The sequence below is a fragment of the Oncorhynchus mykiss genome, chromosome 21, assembly GCF_013265735.2.
Source record: "Oncorhynchus mykiss isolate Arlee chromosome 21, USDA_OmykA_1.1, whole genome shotgun sequence".
Taxonomy (NCBI): Eukaryota; Metazoa; Chordata; class Actinopteri; order Salmoniformes; family Salmonidae; genus Oncorhynchus; species Oncorhynchus mykiss.
The window spans coordinates 48,541,329-48,558,765 of NC_048585.1; the positions used below are offsets into that span (position 1 = coordinate 48,541,329).

A 17,437-nucleotide genomic window follows, 5' to 3' on the forward strand; every position below is an offset into this window, starting at 1 on the left:
ACACACACACACACCAAAACACATGGCAACAAATCATATCAAATGTATTGGTCACATACACATGGTTAACAGATGTTATTGCGAGCGTAGAAGGTGCCAACACAGACACAAAACACATGGCTAAAGAAAGTGCTAACAGACACACACCATCCCCATCTCATCCTTCACTTCAATTGCCTATTATGTCACGCAGATGAAGTTGTCAGACTCTTAAAGCAGAGACCTGCTGCATCACCATTGCTTATTATGCCCATGCAGGGGTCATAAAACTCTTGCGTAAGGCAATCAAACAGGCCAACACGTGAGGTGCTTGTCTAGTGAGAGACCAAGGCCACAAACTTAAGCGTCTGAAGCCTTCTAAAGCCAGAGTGTGATGTTGTTCTAATGTGGACACCATACGGGTGACTTTCTGTCAAAAGAATACTAATAACGCCTAATATGGAGAGAATCCGTGCCAGCGTGACCCAAAAATATTTTTACAAGCACATACATTTTCCAGAGTGGGTGCTCCGTTACTTTTTAAGTTATACATTTTACGAGTACCGTCGACACAGTGAATGGGAAAAAAGATTCAAAAGGGAATTCTGCTGGTGGTTTGCTGAATATGCAATCCGAAAGGAGGGGCTGTGATTGGTTAATGACCTATAATGTCAAAGAAATGTGTCACACCTTCAAAAGCACCAGAGCACCCACTGGACATGTAATGTACTTGTAAAGTATATTGTTTAAAACAATATGTAAAACCTTTGCTATTAAGATTTAAGTTTAATAAATGAATATGAAACATTTCATTTCAGAATCTAGACATACTCCATATTTTAAAGCACACATTAAGGAATATAGAGTAATGAAACCAAGATGTCTGTATCATGGACAGTTAATGGATCATAGGGTCTTACAGGAGGCATGTATACTGTAGGTCTAAAAAGGGCCTAAAATGGCCACTTTCATCATGATTTAAAAAAAAATGTGTGTGACACAATGTAAAAAGCATGACAAACATTATTCCCCTCCATGAAGTGTGAGAATTGCCATAACAATCTGAGAAACTGCGCAGTGGTCTAAAACACTGCATCTCAGTGCAAGTTACTGCAGTACCTCGTTCGAATCCAGGCTGCATCACATCCGGCTGTGATTGGGAGTCCCATAGGGCGGGGTGCACAATTGGCCCAGTGTTGTCTGGAATTGCCCTATGGACACCGTAGCAGCAACTTTCCTTCAAAAGGAATAATGCTGTCCTTATATGGACACCGTAGCAGCAACTTTCCTTCAAAGGGAATAATGCTGTCCTTATATGGACACCGTAGCAATGACTTTCCATAGAAGGGAATAATGCTGTCCTAATACGGACAGTGACATTATCTTTATCAGACATTACCTTCTTCATATCGATTCTTTTCATTAGGCCTGTTTTGGCTCCACTGTCCTGGGAGTCTATTTCAGCCTCCTCCTCGCTGAGAATGGTCAGACCCCCTTCGCCAAGCGGATCGATCACTTTGTTAAGGGACAAGTAATTGTGGGGCTGCTTCAAGAGCAATTCATTCAGGCGTCACTCGGCCCAGGGGGCTACAGCACAGAGGGGAGAAGAGGAGGGGGAATGATGGTAGGGAATGAGATCTCCTCGTGACATGTTGAGTGCTTCATCCTGGTCTGTCTGTTTTGTGTGTAATGGGAAACGCAACACTGACGATCGATTAGGAGCCTGGCGCTCTGGCCGAGGGTTAGTGAGGACGGCAGCTTGAGGCCTTGGGGACGTAGTATTTCAGATCCACCAGTTTACCTCAGGAAGAACTTAGCATCAGAAAAACAAGCTAACAGTCAAGAGAGGCTTGTATCTATTTAATTTGCTGTCATGAGATGTTTTGGCCTAGCAAACAGCCTAACAAACAACAGCAACCTGTACTGCTCGAGCTGTGCAGAACCAATCAATTTCAACGTTGGAATGGTGTAGATTCTAAAATGTTCTACTTCCCGACAAGTAGGAGAGCTCCCTATAATATTTGAACATGTATGCGGGCACTTTCCTTGACTACAGTCCAAGTAGTAAGAGAGGAAGAGGCAAAGCGAGAGGGTCCACTCATAAAAATCTGTCCACGCGAGAATGCTGCGTTATTCAATGCGTTTCTATGGGCTTAATGAGCCTATTCTGCCGATAAGCAGACTGCCTGCCTTCCTGCCTTTGGGACAACAACTCCCATTGTTAGGGAGGAGAAATTACCATCTTGTCATTATATACAGTACCTTTGACGCAGTCAATCTCGTGGCCATCCAAATCACATCAAAATGAAGGTGCCAGTAGCCTCTCCTCTCACAGGTAACCTTGCGGTTAGAGCTTTGGGCCAGTTTGAATACCCAAGCCGACAAGGGGAAAAAAATATGTTGATGTGCCCTTGAGCAAGGCACCTGTACTACCTAACCTTAGTAGTACAGCGCCCCTGGTGCAACCTATGGCTGAACTTGTAAAACAACATTTCACTGCACCTTTCCGGTGTGTGACAGATGGCTAGACTACATAAACCAGCACAACGAGACATTCTGTGCCGATAGCAGCACTGGTTATGTCACATATTACACTGAACAAATATATAAAACGCAACGATTTCAAAAGGTTTTACTGAGTTACAGTTACTATAAGGAAATCTGTCAATTTAAATAAATTCATTAGGTCCAAATCTCTGGATTTCAAATGACTGGGAATACAGATATGCATCTGTTGGTCACAGATACCTTTTTTTATTTTTAAAGGTAGGGCCGTGGATTAGAAAACCAATAATTATCTGGTGTGACCACCATTTGCCTCATGCAGCGTGACACATCTCCTTCACATAGAGTTGATCAGGCTGTTGTTTGTGGCCAGTGGAATGTTGTCCCACTCCTCTTCAATGTCTGTGCGAAGTTGCTGAATATTGGCGGGAACTGGAACACGCTGTTATACATGTCGATCCAGAGCATCCCAAACATGCTCAATGGGTGGCATGTCTGGTAAGTAAGCAGGCAATCAAAGAACTGGGACATTTTCAGCTTCCAGGAATGGTGTACAGATCCTTGCAACCTGGGGCAGTGTATTATCATGCTGAAACATCAGTTGATGGTGGCGGATGAATGGCACGTTAATGGGCTTCAGGATCTTATCACGGTATCTTTGCATTTAAATTGCCATCGATAACATGCAATTGTGTTCGGTGTCCATTGACTTATGCCTGCCCATACCATAACCCCACCATGGGGCACTCTGTTCACAACGTTAACATCAGCAAACCGCTCACCCACATGACGCCATACATGCTGTCTGCCATCTGACCGGTACAGTTGATTCAACTGTGAAGAGCACACTTCTTCAGGGTGCCAGTGGCCATCAAAGGTGAGCATTTGTCAGTTATGATGCCAAACTGCAGTCAGATCAAGACCCTGGTGAGCATGACAAGCACGTAGATGAGCTTCCCTGAGACGGTTTCTGACAGTTTGTGCAGAAATTCTTACGTTGTGCAAACCCAGTGTTTCATCAGCTGTCCAGGTGGCTGGTCTCAGACTATTCCGTAGGTGAAGAAGCCAGGTGTGGAGGTCCTGGGCTGGCGTGGAGGTCCTGGGCTGGCGTGGTTACACGTGGTGTGCAGTTGTGAGGCCAGTTGGACGTACTGCCAAATTCTCTAAAACGACGTTGTAGGTGGCTCATGGTTGAGAAATTAACAATCTATTCTCTGGCAAAAGCTCTGGTGGACATTCTTGCAGTCAGCATGCCAATTGTACACTCTCTCAAAACTTTAGACATCTGTGGCATTATGTTGTGTGACAAAACTGAACATTTTAGAGCGGCCTTTTATTGTCCCCGGCACAAGGTGCACCTGTGTAATGACCATGCCTTTTCATCAGCTTCTTGATATGCCACACCTGTCAAGTGGATGGATTGTCTTGCCAAAGGAGAAATGCTCACAAACAGGGATGTAAACAAATTTGTGCCACAAAATTGGGAAGAACAGCTTTTTGTGCTTCTGGAAAATGTCTGGGATATTTTATTTCAGCTCATGAAACATGGGATCAACACATTACATGTTGCGCTTATATAACCACTAGGTAGCCTATCGTTAGACTTGTAACCGAAAAGTTGCAAGATCGAATCCCAGAGCTGACAAGGTAAAAATCTGTCGTTCTGCCCCTGACAAGGCAGTTCACCCACTGTTCCTTGGCCGTCATTGGAAATAAGAATTTGTTCTTAACTGACTTGCCTAGTTAATTAAAGGTAAAAAATATATAAATATATATTTTGTTCACTATAAATTAACCTGATATTTTGAAATAATCACTGACCTGACATTCAAATCTGTCTGTGAAAATGCCCCTTTTGTTAAAAGGTGTCAAACCAGTATCATACATAATGCATATTCACTAATAATGACTAACTTCTTGTTATAGAAAAGAAACCATCTCTAAAGCACAAGCCCATATGCTGGTGAGTAGCCAGCTGAACGTTACATTTCGAGTTTAGCCAACTTGGATCTATTTGCTCGCTAACAAGGCAGAACAGTAAAATTGTTATGAACACACCCTTCTGTCCGTCTCCAACTGTTCGAACAGCATGTTGGCCTGTCTACTTTGTTCAGATGTTGAAATCAAGTGGCCTACCTTACTTCTCAGAATGAGAACGAGTTGCCAGCTCCTTATACAATTGTGTTTTACGCGTATTAAAAAACAGACTAGACAGCTAGTATAACAGTCTTTGGCTAAAATGCTGCTAGCTGTAAGTAACACAATGCCATGTGCCTTATCCTTGCAAAGGAGAAATGGGATGCAAACAATTTTGTGCACAAAATTTGAGAGAAATAAGCTTTTTGTGCATATGGACATTTTCGGGGATCTTTTGTTCAGTCTATTTATAGCCATCTCACGCACACAAAATGAACACTTTGTTAATGTATTCTCTGGTGTTTGTTCGCTACCTGCGGACTGAAAAGGTATCCTCGTCCCATAAGAGCACATCAAGAGATAAATCCAATGCCGCATTGTCAGATTACCGTCATTTCGAATGTGGGCATTGTCCCCCTTTATGGCATATTCAGTGCGGTGCTGTGGGCTCTAGTTTCAGCCACCAATTATCATTGCCAGCGCCATTTTTCATGTCTAATGGTTTCCTCTATTAAAGAGGAACCTGGAGGTACTGTAATTTAGCCGGCTGTCATTAAGACGAGACCAACAACGGATGCTTTCAGAGTTATTTGCTCTTTGTGCTCTGTGTCTCAGTGATGAAAGGATTCAGACTTTTCCCTGAAATGTTAGACATAGGATGAATAGACGCTCTCATGCAGATTAGAAGGACACACTCTCAGATTGCAAGCAGCATCTGGGCCTATCTGTCAGAGATGATTGGGAGGAATTAGGATGGTCATTTATCGAATGTGTTGGCTACATTACGCCATTGATTATGAAATACTGCTTGAACACAGTGTCTCAAAACAAACCGTTGATCATTTCAAGCATTACTGCAGCTTATTAATAAAATGTACATTTCACTGATCCTGGTATGTTAAATCAGTACTTTCACAAAGCTTCCCTTTTGGACTATCCATTGCGTCGTAGCTTGTCACACAGTAAAGTCACAAAAGGTAGGCCCTTCACAAAAGGGATCACCTCGTCACCCAACCAATTCACTTCATGCCATGTCCACTAAAAACATACAATCAAAAAGTAGAGAAGGTTCTAAGCTCTCACTATGTCAGTTGGCTCCAGGTCCAACTTTAGGAGGTGACACCTTTACGACTGAAATAAAATGACAGTAGTCCCCCTGGTTTAGATGGATAAGAAATTAAATGACAGTATTTCCCCTGGTTTAGATGGAAAAGAAATAAAATGACAGTAGTCCCCGTGGTTTAGATGGATAAGAAATAAAATGACAGCAGTCCCCCTGGTTTAGATAGACATGCTCTCAGATGTAGTACAGTGCCTTCAGAAAGTATTCAGACCCCTTGACTTTTTCAAATATTTTATTCTAAAATGGATTTAAAAAATAGTGGGGCAAAAAAGTATTTAGTTAGCCACCAATTGTGCAAGTTCTCCCACTTAAAAAGATGAGGTAGGCCTGTAATTTTCATCATAGGTACACTTCAACTATGACAGACAAAATGAGAAAAAAAATCCAGAAAATCACATTGTAGGATTTTTAATGGATTTATTTGCAAATTATGGTGGAAAATAAGTATTTGGTCACCTACAAACAAGCAAGATTTCTGGCTCTCACAGACCTGTAACTTCTTATTTAAGAGGCTCCTCTGTCCTCCACTCGTTACCTGTGTTAATGGCACCTGTTTGAACGTGTTATCAGTATAGAAGACACCTGTCCACAACCTCAAACAGTCACACTCCAAACTCCACTATGGCCAAGCCCAAAGATCTGTCAAAGGACACCAGAAACAAAATTGTAGACCTGCTGCAGGCTGGGAAGACTGAATCTGCAATAGGTAAGCAGCTTGGTTTGAAGAAATCAACTGTGGGAGCAATTATTAGGAAATGGAAGACATACAAGACTTGATCACAAGAATGGTGAGCAAAAATCCCAGAACCACACGGGGGGACCTAGTGAATGACCTGCAGAGAGCTGGGACCAAAGTAACAAAGCCTACCGTCAGTAACACAATACGCCGCCAGGGACTCAAATCCTGCAGTGCCAGAAGTGTCCCCCTGCTTAAGCCAGTACATGTCCAGGCCCGTCTGAAGTTTGCTAGAGAGCAATTGGATGATCCAGAAGAAGATTGGGAGAATGTCATATGGTCAGATGAAACCAAAATATAACTTTTTGGTAAAAACTCAACTTGTCATGGTTTTGGAGGACAAAGAATGCTGAGTTGCATCCATACCTACTGTGAAGCATGGGGGTGGAAACATCATGCTTTGGGGCTGTTTTTCTGCAAAGGGACCATGACGACTTATCTGTGTAAAGGAAAGAATGAATGGGGCCATATATCGTGAGATTTTGAGTGAAAACCTCCTTCCATCAGCAAGGGCATTGAAGATGAAATGTGGCTGGGTCTTTCAGCATGACAATGATCCCAAACACACCGCCCAGGCAACGAAGGAGTGGCTTCGTAAGAAGCATTTCAAGGTCCTGGAGTGGCCTAGCCAGTCTCCAGATCTCAATCCCATAGAAAATCTTTGGAGGGAGTTGAAAGTCCGTGTTGCCCAGCAACAGCCCCAAAACATCACTGCTCTAAAGGAGATCTGCATGGAGGAATGGGCCAAAAATACCAGCAACAGTGTGTGGAAAACCTTGTGAAGACTTACAGAAAACGTTTGACCTCTGTTATATTCCCTTTGTTGGCAATGACAAAGTATTGAGATCAACTTTTGTTATTGACCAAATACTTATTTTCCACCATAATTTGCAAATAAATTCATTGTAGGATTTTTAATGTGATTTTCTGGATTTTTTTTCTCATTTTGTCTGTCATAGTTAAAGTGTACCTATGATGAAAATTACAGGTCTCTCTCATCTTTTTAAGTGGGAGAACTTGCACAATTGGTGGCTGACTAAATACTTTTTTGCCCCACTGTATAAATCCTCAGCAATCTACACACAATATTCCATAATGAGAAGCGAAAACAAGCTTTTAGAAATTGGACACCTTCCAAATATTGAGTTGTGCTCAGAACAGCCTCAATTCGTCAGACTCTACAAGGTGTCAAAAGCGTTCCACAGGGATGCTGGCCCATGTTGACTCCAATGCTTCACACAGTTGGCTGGATGTCCTTTGGGTGGTGAATCATTCTTGATACATACGGGAAACTGTTGATCGTAAAAAAAACTCAGCAGTGTTGCAGTTCTTGACACACTCAAACCAAATGCGGCTAGCACCTACTACCATGCCCAGTTCAAAGGCACTTAAATATTTTGTCTTGCCGATTCACCCACTGAACGGCACTCATACACAATCCATGTCTCAATTGTCTCAACGCTTGAAAATCATTCTTTAACCTGTCTCCTCCCCTTCATCTACACCGATTAAATTGTATTTAACAGGGGACATGCATAAGGGATCATAGCTTTCACCCAGATTCACCTGACATGGAAATAGCAGGTGTTCTTAATGTTTTGCACACTCAATGTACAGTACCAGTCAAAAGTTTGGACACACCTACTTATTCGAAGGGTTTTCTTTATTTTACTATTTTCTACATCGTAGAATAATAGTGAAGACATCACAACTATGAAATAACACATAATAACACAAAAAAGTGTTAAATCAAAATATATATTTTTTAAAGCAGCCAACCTTTGCCTTGATGACAGCTTTGCACACACTCGGCATTCTCTCAACCAGCTTAACCTGGAATGCTTTTCCAACAGTCTTGAAGGAGTTTCCACATATGCTGAGAACTTGTTGGCTGCTTTTCCTTCACCCTGCGGTCCAACTCATCCCAAAACATCTCCATTGGGTTGAGGTCAGGGGATTGTGGAGGCCGGGTCATCTGATGCAGCACTCCATCACACTCCTTCTTGGTCAAATAGCCCTTACACAGCCTGTAGGTGTGTTGGGTCATTGTCTTGTTGAAAAACAAATGATAGTCCCACTAAGCTCAAACCAGATGGGATGGTGTATTGCTGCAGAATGCTATGGTAGCCATGCTGGTTAAGTGTGCCTTGAATTCAAAATAAATCACAGACTGTGTCACCAGCAAAGCACCCCCACACCATCACACCTTCTCCTCCATGCTTCACAGTGGGAACCACAAATGCAGATATTATCCATTCACCTACTCCGCCTCTCACAAAGACACAGAGGTTGGAACCAAAAATCACCAATTTGGAATAATCAGAACAAAAGACAGATTTCCACTGGTCTAATGTCCATTGCTCGTGTTTCTTGGCCCAACAAAGTCTCTTCTTCTTATTCGTGTCCTTTAGTAGTGGTTTCTTTGCAGCAATTCGACCATGAAGGCCTGATTCACGCAGTCTCTTCTGAACAGTGAATGTTAAGATGTGTCTGTTACTTGAACTCTGTGAAGCATTTATTTGGGCTGCAATCTGAGGCTGGTAACTCTAATGAACTTATCCTCTTCAGCAGAGGTAACTCTGGGTCTTCCTTTCCTGTGGCGGTCCTCATGAGAGACAGTTTCATCATAGCGTTTGATGGTTTTTGCGACTGCACTTGAAGAAACTTTCAAAGATCTTAACATTTTAAGGATTGACTGACATTCATGTCTTAAAGTAATGATGGAATGTTGTTTTTCTTTGCTGATTTGAGCTGTTCTTGCCATAATATGGACTTGGTCTTTTACCAAATAGGGCTATCTTCTGTATACCACCCCTACTTTGTCACAACACAACTGATTGGCTCAAACATATTAAGGAAAGAAATTTCACAAAATTAACTTTTAACAAGGCACACCTGTTAATTAAAATGCATTTCAGGTGACTACCTCATGAAACTGGTTGAGAGAATGACAACTGTGCAAAGCTTTCATCAAGACAAAGGGTGGCTACTTTTATATAACATATATTTTGATTTATTTAACACTTTTTTGGTTACTACATGATTCCTTATGTGCTATTTCATTATTTTGATGTCTTCACTATTATTCTACAATGTAGAAAATAGTAAAAATAAACAAAAATCTTTGAATGAGTAGGTGTGTCCAAACTTTTGACTGGTACTGTATATGATTGTATTCAAAAGCATGCAAGGTTTGAAATTATTATGTTTTAGTCAAATATTATATGTTTGGGCTTCTTGCGGTCAATTTGCAGTCTGCAAATGATTTGTAATTATGTTCCAGGCCCCTGACCATCCTCTGAATCTAGTTGATGATCCCTGGCCTATGTATTATATCAGGAAATGAAAACATGGACTTATCTGTTGCTGAAGTCAGAAGCAGTCTGCAAATCATTACCAAAGGAAAGGTATGAAGGTATGCAGTATCTTATCGACAGCCTCTGACCCACCATAGCCCTAGCGCCGGGACAGCAAACTGTTCTCATTTTAAACCATTTCATGTGTCTGAAGGTAGAACGTTGCATACCTGGCAGGCCCAGAAAGCAAATCAATTGCACCAACAAAGTTGATACTGTCAGATTAACACTTAAAACCATGACTAGAGAGAGAATCAATGAATACACAGAGCTGCTGTTTGAGTAGGTTCATGTTTACGTTTTTATTCAGCACTGTCTGTCACTTTGTTAAACACTTTTTTGAGCCATAAAATAAATGCACATTCTCCCTACTTCCATTCACACTACTCCAAAGTGTTTCCATAAGCTTGTGTTGTTATTAGCAGCTAGTGTCTTTCTTAATATCAAGGAATATTTCATTCTCTGGTCATAGGAGTAACAACATTAATTGGTACATAAGAGCACTGCAGTGCGACTTGAGTTTTGCCATCAGCTGGAAGACTCCCCTTTTCTCAGTGGAGGGAGGGAGAGCGGAGGGGCGGTGAGTCGGGGGAGAGGCAGCCTCACCACTGCTTCCTCCCCCTTCCCTCAGACTGACCATCAGATGCAGGCCATCAGTTCAGTAAAATAAAAAGCCAATTATTATGCTCACTCAGCTGTGCCTCACGTAATACAACACATGATTTGTGTGACAAATTTGATATACCTCAAATGTTGAAATTTCATTTCAAAATGTTCTAAAATAACATTGGCAGTGCAATCAAGCATAGCCCATATGTAGCCAACATGCAGTAATAATGTATTGGGCCTATAGCCTACTGCACAAACCTCATTGCTACAGAACTGTTTTCAATAGTTTAACGTTGAATAGGCCTATATTTTTTCAATTCAAGTTTTAAAAAAAAATATCTGAGCGGTAGATCTCTGTTTTCACTTTTGACTCAAAGTGATTGACTCAAAAGGTTGGTGACCACTGCTCTAGACTGAAACTTCACACGGCTCCTCCTGTGGAATTGACTATCGCCTAATGATCAACACATAAAAATACCTTGGGGTTGTTAGCGCTGTCCTTCAGAGCATTCCGGGGTACATTGCATTGATTGCAGTCAGAGAGCTCATTTGGATGCACACACTCATTGTCCTGCGGCTCAGTTGGACGCACTTATATCCCAAGTAAACTGGAGGAGGATTTAAATGTATATTCATATAAAAATTAAAAAGTGGACGACCAAAAGGCGAAGAGAGTCAATGCCACTGTTTTGGTGAAAGGGCTTTGTACATAAACATTCCATCCCCTCATTAAGTCAGATGGCTAGAACCGAGTTATCATAGCCTTTAGTCCATTAAAACTCATCCACACACACATGACATGTAGATAATGGCAATGATTCAAATAAATACTACCCAGCTCAATGGATGCTGCATTATCTATGATGTCTAACCTTGAGTAACATGTTCTTCCTGTCTATATATGGTATTGTACATACACTCAGTTTATTAGGCACACGCATCTAAACTCAGCAAAAAAAGAAATGGCCCTTTTTCAGGACCCTGTCTTTCAAAGATAATTTGTAAAAATCCAAATAACTTTACAGATCGTCATTGTTAAGGGTTTAAACACCGTTTCCCATGCTTGTTCAATGAACCATAAACAATTCATCTACATGCACCTGTGGAATGGTCATTACGACACTAACAGCTTACAGACAGTAGGCAATTAAGGTCACAGTTATGAAAACTTAGGACACTAAAGAGGCCTTTCTACTACCTCTGAAAAACACCAAAAGAAAGATGCCCAGAGTCGCTGCTCATCTGCATGAAAGTACCTTAGGCATGCTGCAAGGAGGCATGAGGACTGCAGATGTGGCCAGGGCAATAAATTGCAGTGTCCGTACTGTGAGACGCCTAAGACAGCGCTACAGGGAGACAGGACGGACCGCTGATCGTCTTCGCAGTGGCAGACCATGTGTAACAACACCTGAACCGGATCGGCACATCCGAACATCACACCTGTGGGACAGTACAGGATGGCAACAACAACTGCCCGAGTTACACCAGGAACGCACAATCCCTCCATCAGTGCTCAGACTGTCCACAATAGGCTGAGAGAGGCTGGACAGAGGGCTTGTAGTCCTGTTGTAAGGCAGGTCCTCACCAGACATCACCGGCAACAATGTCACCTATGGGCACAAACCCACCATCGCGGGTCCAGACAGGACTGGCAAAAGGTGCTTTTCACTGACGAGTCGCGGTTTTGTCTCACCAGGGGTGATGGCCGGATTCGCGTTTATCGTCGAAGGAATGAGCATGACGCCACCAGCCATACTGCTCGTTCTGTGCATGATTTCCTGCAGGACAGGAATGTCAGTGTTTTGCCATGGCCAGCGAAGAGCCAGGATCTCAATCTCATTGAGCCCGTCTGGGACCTGTTGGATTGGAGGGTGAGGGCTAGGGCCATTCCCCCCAGAAATGTCTGGGAACGTACAGGTGCCTTGGTGGAAGAATGGGGTAACATCTCACAGCAAGAACTAGCAAATATGGTGCAGTCCATGAGGAGGAGATGCACTGCAGTACTTAATGCAGCTGGTGGCCACACCAGATACCGACTTACTTTTGATTTTGACCCCCACTTTGTTCAGGGACACATTATTCAATTTCTCCATTTCTCAGTCACATGTCTGTGGAACTTCAGTTTATGTCTCAGTTGTTGAATCTTGTTACAAATATTTACACATGTTAAGTTTGCTGAAAATAAACGCAGTTGACAGTGAGAGGACGTTTCTGTTTTTGCTGAGTTTAGCACTGGGTTTTACCCACCTTTGCCTCCAGAACAGCCCAAATTTTTTGGGACATGGATACGTTGCTCAATTGGTGGGGACCTAACGTGTGCCAGAAAAACATTCCCAACACCATTACACCACCAGGCTGTACCGTTGACATCAAGGACAAAACAACTTATTGCCATGCTGACAAGTGACAACATGCATGTGTGTAATATCTGTAGGGATGAAAGGAGCTGTTTGTATTTTGCTGTGACTGGTAATATCCTGGTTCAATCCTGATTTATTGCATTTGTTAATGGAATAGGCATATCGCATTTCCGCCCACTCGGGTTCCTCCACCATAAAGCACAGCTTCTGTCTCCAAAGAAACCATAACCCAGGTTACTGGGTGTCCAATTAAATAGTGTAAGGTCATTATGCATGTTTACTTTCCTGCATGCAATCTTGGCAGTCTAGTCATCTCACACACTTGTACTGTAGGTGCACAGATATATTTGTATGTGTTTGTACATGCTGTACATAACAAAGAGCTTGTTGCAGTTTCAACTCTCCGAACGAGCAGCATGGCGTCCGATGCTTAACGCGCTGCCATTAAAGGGGAATTAAAAACACATTTGAACAAAGCTCATGTCGAGGGACTTCAAACTAAGTAGAAGCTAAATGCTTTTATCAGCACTGGTGCACTTCTCATTACCCTCCCATTCACAGTATGGGGCGTTCTTCTGTAGTACGCTAATTATTGCAACAGCACAGCTCTCTCAGTCCTTAAGGTTACATGTCATGTGTGATGCACCCAGATGCCAGTTTATTAGGTTCACTACCCCGTTCACTAAAAAGTTTAGCTCCTACAGGCAGTGAGTCACGTGGCTGTGGTTTGCTATATAAAGCTGGCAGACAGGCATTGAGGCATTCAGTTACTGGTATGATCGTCGGTGCCAGGCGCGCCAGCTCCAGTATCTCAGAAACGCCTGTCTTCTGGGCATTTCACACACAACAGTGTCTAGGGTTTACCGAGAATGGTGCGACAAACAAAATACATCCAGTCAGTGGCAGTCCTGTGGACGAAAACAGCTTGTTGATGAGAAAGGTCGAATCAGAATGGCAGGAATTGTGCAAGCTAACAGGCGGGCCACAAACAGTAAATAAATGGTGCAGTACAACAGCGGTTTGCAGAACGGCATCTCGGAACGCACAACTCCCAACTCGTCGGTCCTTGGCGCGGATGGGCTATTTCAGTAGACGACCACACAAGGTTCTACTCCTATCAGATAAAAGCAAATACAAGCGTCTCCAGTGGACACACGATCACCAACATTGTACAATTGAGGAGTGGAAAAACATTGTCTGGTCAGACGAATTCCGGTTTCTGTTGCGTCATGCTGATGGCAGAGTCAGGACTCGGCGTAAGCAGCATGGGACCATGGCCCCATCCTGCCTGGTGTCAATGGTGTTAAAGGGGAACTAAAAATACATTTGAACAGAGCTAACTGGCTTTAGCTCAATGACTGGAAGTCTATGTCTATCTGCAAGCATCCCTTTAAGACTCCCCTATCCTTTTGCTAAAAGACACTGAAAGTTATGATGGGAGAGGGAGGAGAGTTAAAGAAATCCTATTTGGAGGGCTCTAAATCCTGTGCTGCATCAGTCATGGAGATCTATGGCTGTAATTCTCACTATTAAGCAGTCAAGCAGAGATACCGATCACCCAGCTTCGCCAAACGCCGCTGGTCGCCACAGTGATTTATTCCTGCCGATCCCCGGAGATAGATTCCGGTGTGTCAACACTAGGGGTGATAATGATGTGTTCCCCCCCCCATCCCCCATCAATGTATCGCTTGTGACTTGTAAGATCTAGTCTGAGGGCAGAGAGCCTAGTTCAAACCGGGTCCGGCTTGCTTTCGTATGTTGTATCATGTTGCAAGGTGTGTTTCTAAGATCAGGGTAAAAAGGCATCAGCATAATATGTCACACACACACACACACAGTCACCTATCAACCTATTCGCTCCCTGGGTTAGTGCTGTCCCACTGATAAGAAAAGAGAGGACCTCTTTGATGGCTATTGTTACCCCAAAAGGTAACAGACCCTCCTGTCACGTGCCTAAGAGCCTGAGCATTAGTCAACACTACTGCACCATCCTGAATTACAGCCTCTATCCACATTTCATTCATTAGGTCACTGGATGGAGGACAAAAAACATGGACGTTGACAGGGAACACTATTAGATGTTCCATGTCACTGCACAACTGTAGGGCTGTTATCAAGATGAGTAGGTGTTCTGTGTTGCGCTCTGGTGTAAAAACCCTGCATTTCCTCAGGTCATAGTTTAACCACAGATTAATAAAGTGAAAAAAGAGTGGACAGGAGGAATAACAGGACAGAGAGACCTCAAGGTAGATAAGTGGTGGTGATCTATCCTTATTACACACAAGTCTAATCTATCAAGTCACAAACTAAAAGAATGGTCAACTGGTTTCTTAGTAAACAGTGAACAGTAAAATACCAATGAATTTACACCAGATGGCCAAGCTCGACGATTACAGAGGTGACAAAACCAACCCTAAACCAACCAAACATTTTTTGTTTACTGTGTTGCTTTGCATTTCATTTGAATTTGCAGCGGTGGGTTCATACCCACCGCACAGAGCATGATGGCAAAAGTAAATCTATGGCACGACACATTCAACAATTCAGCTTCTGACGTAACCACCTCATGCATGACTCCAGGGGATCTGGGAGGGATCCTATTTGCATCTACCTTGTTGACACACAACCATGTAAATGATTGACCAGGGCCTCGGTGGTTGTCTGCCTCCTAAATGATGGAGAAGGTGCTCTATATTCCGTATGGCGATCCATGACAGAATCCACGAGGGAGAGTGAAAGGTTGGCTGGATTTACAGCGGTAAGAGAAGGGGTTTCTGGATAGGGTTATTCTCGTGTCAGAGCGGTCACTCAGCCCCCTGGGCTTAGGTTGCGGTGTCCTTCGCATCCTGCAAGTTAAGCCAAAATCCTGGCTCGACTGCTCCTTGCACGCATGCACATACGCAAGCAAGCATGCACGCACACAAGCAAACCTGCACATAGCCTACGAGTGCAGGCATAGCATGCAAAAACACAAGCACACACCCCCAGAAAGACACAGAGCAGGAGTCAGATCACACACAGACTCTTCTCCCAAATGAGTTAAATAACATCTAAAACTAGGTTAATTTGAACAGCCTGACTTCTGAAGCAGCTGCGCCACTTGGACAGAATATGTCTGCTCAGATACAAAAGGAGAACATTCTGTAAAAAATATCAGATTCCTGTAATATTCCTGTTTGTTTATCTAAAGCCTTTTGAAATGGGACTTAATCCTGGACCAATTAATTATATTGTCTCCCTACCGGGCTTCTTCAATTGAAAACATTAAATAAAATGTTTAACATACATTTAATCACAATCCCAACCTATTTCAATCCCAACCTATTTCAATCCCAACCTATTAGCTAAAGGCCATAATCAAAACCGCATGTTGCAGACGTTATGATTGAGATACTCTCACGTCAATGCTGAGATATACATTTCTCGTCAAATTCTGATGAAAACGGTTGTCTAACCCGTCACAATAGCAAAACATAGAAAGCCTAAAAGGTGATCGCAACAAGCAGACTGAACATCCGCTGCCAAGCTCGCAGGTGGTTCCTCTATAAACGTGTTCATCATCAAACTTGCTAAGGCTGTTGGTTTTTGTCATGATAATCCTGTTGAATTGAAAAGTCTCAAGGGAGAGGCGAGTAAGATTGGAGGGGGAGTTCTGCACCTGAAGGCAATACAAAGATGTGCACAGCAGGTCTGGCAGTGTGTGTATTCTGCTAGATGTTAGAGCGAGCTGACCTATAACTAGATACTGTATCAACAAAAGCCTTCAGCCAAGCCAAGGACTGTAAAAACTAAAATTCTTCTTCTACTCTTCATAAATCTACATTAGTGTTGTTCTTTAAATGCCAGCTCTTTGTGCTGTATTTATAGCAGGAAGGCCAGGGCGGTGGAGTGAGGAGGTGAGTGAGTTGTGTGTGTGTGTGTGTGTGGACATGTTTAACTATTCTTGTGGGGACTTCTGGTGACCCCCCCCCCCCCCCAAAAAAAAAAAAAAAAAAAAAATTGCAACTGTGGACATTTTGTTGGTCCCCACAAGGTCAAATGGTATTTCTAGGGGGTTTAGGGTTAAGGTTAGAATTAGTGTTAGGGTTAGAATTAGATTAAGGGTTAGGAGCTAGGGTTAGGGTAAGGATTAAGGTTAGGTTTTTGGGTTAAGGTTAGGGTAAGAGTATGGGTTAGGGTTACGAAAAATAGGATTTTGAATGGGACTGAATTGTGTGTCCCCACAAGACTGTGTGTGTGTGTGTGTGTGTGTGTGTGTGTGTGTGTGTGTGTGTGTGTGTGTGTGTGTGTGTGTGTGTGTGTGTGTGTGTGTGTGTGTGTGTGTGTGTACTGATAGGTAACAGAGGGTGTAATTACAAAACAACAGTGTTGAAACAATCCCTCCTGATTTATGCTTGCACTCATGTTTCCCCTACTACAGGGCACCCTATTAAAAGGATCACTGAAACAAAACACCTACAACTGTCGTATCTCAACAGTGGTTGTTGTGCATACAAATCCGACAGCGAGCAGTAATGCATGATTTTAAACAACACACCATCATCACTGTTGCCTACCACCTGCCTACGGATGCAAATTAGACCAAGATTTATTTTTTAATTTTAGTAACTTAGCAGACGCTGTTATCCCGACC

The 17,437-nt window shown here is 42.8% G+C and overlaps 1 protein-coding gene across 2 annotated transcripts in view; it reads right to left on the bottom strand.

Moving 5' to 3' along the window:
• LOC110500612 (Kv channel-interacting protein 4) overlaps positions 1–17,437 on the bottom strand; it is a 232,830-nt gene that overhangs the window by 120,694 nt on the left and 94,699 nt on the right. The window lies entirely within an intron of this gene.